The following is a 1,060-nucleotide window of genomic DNA, read 5'->3' as shown; positions in this document are numbered from 1 at the left end:
TTTAAATGCTGAAATGCTGTTTATTGTGGGACATGAAGTGATATCAAAGAGCAGGTGTTGATGAGGCTGAAAGTTCCTCCCTCAGTGATCTGTATATCCTTTTCTCTTAAGATGAAATGTTACTTCACATCATGGTGGCTCAGTTTTCTGTGGGATGTTCAATCAGAGCTGGAGGCTTTTGCTACTAATTCTCTTTTCATTTCCATTGGACTATAGAAACAGATGCTCAGACACATTCTTATTATGACTAGAGAGCATATATGAGTTGGAACGGACAATGATGTACGGTCACACTGTATATGCTGTCCCTAAACACAATAATCAATCAAGTCATCTTAACAGCACAAGATATGGTGATCATTAAGTGAGGAAAACCTCTGCCTTCTGCTACTTCTGCTCCTCAATTTCATCCTCACTTCCTGTATCCTTCATCTTCGTGGGTCTTCACTTGCCAAGAATTAATGAGGCAGTGTCCCATCCTGTAAGCCCCTACTGCTTGTTGTCCTTAAAAACTGGCAATTTTCTGGAAATATTTACTAAGCTGCTATCCTCCTTGTTGTCGTCCTTGCTGGGCATATCATTTGGCCTTTTGGACACTAGAGCAACGCGGCCATCCACATTGCTGTTGTCATTCACGGCTGCCTGGTTCAGACCCTCGTCTTCTAGATCACAACATGAGACACACACCACATGACTTGAACTATTCAGACAGACACAGACACTACATCTCATTTTGTCATATTGTTACCTTGGTCTTCTGCAGCACTGTCTTGCACAGATGCTGCACTGATCACAGCCACAAAAGCAAAGAGCAGAAACACAAGTTGGAGCTTCATTTTCTGAAAGAAAACATCAAACCTTAAACATCAGATACTCTGAGTATTTAGTTACTGATTCTTCTGGATGTGTGTACAGAGAAATAAAGATATTGGACTCACCTTTAGTTTGCAGCTGTCGGTATCGATACTGTCGATGAGCTGATGCCTCAAACTGGAAGATCAGTCGTAGAGTAAGAGATTCTCTGACTTGCTGAATGACAAGTATCTGCACTTCTGACTGT

At 41.6% G+C, this 1,060-nt stretch overlaps 1 long non-coding RNA gene across 1 annotated transcript; it reads right to left on the bottom strand.

Annotated features, from left to right (window-relative positions):
• On the bottom strand, positions 1-1,060 carry LOC113124922 (uncharacterized). The gene is made up of 3 exons (XR_003295083.1): positions 939-1,060; positions 749-839; positions 1-662 (listed from the first exon to the last, which is right to left on the bottom strand). It is a non-coding gene; the product is annotated as an uncharacterized LOC113124922 (long non-coding RNA).

Source organism: Mastacembelus armatus, chromosome 18 (assembly GCF_900324485.2).
Source record: "Mastacembelus armatus chromosome 18, fMasArm1.2, whole genome shotgun sequence".
NCBI lineage: Eukaryota > Metazoa > Chordata > Actinopteri > Synbranchiformes > Mastacembelidae > Mastacembelus > Mastacembelus armatus.
Note: the sequence above shows the minus strand (reverse complement) of the source record. Positions and strands in the feature narration are given on the sequence as shown.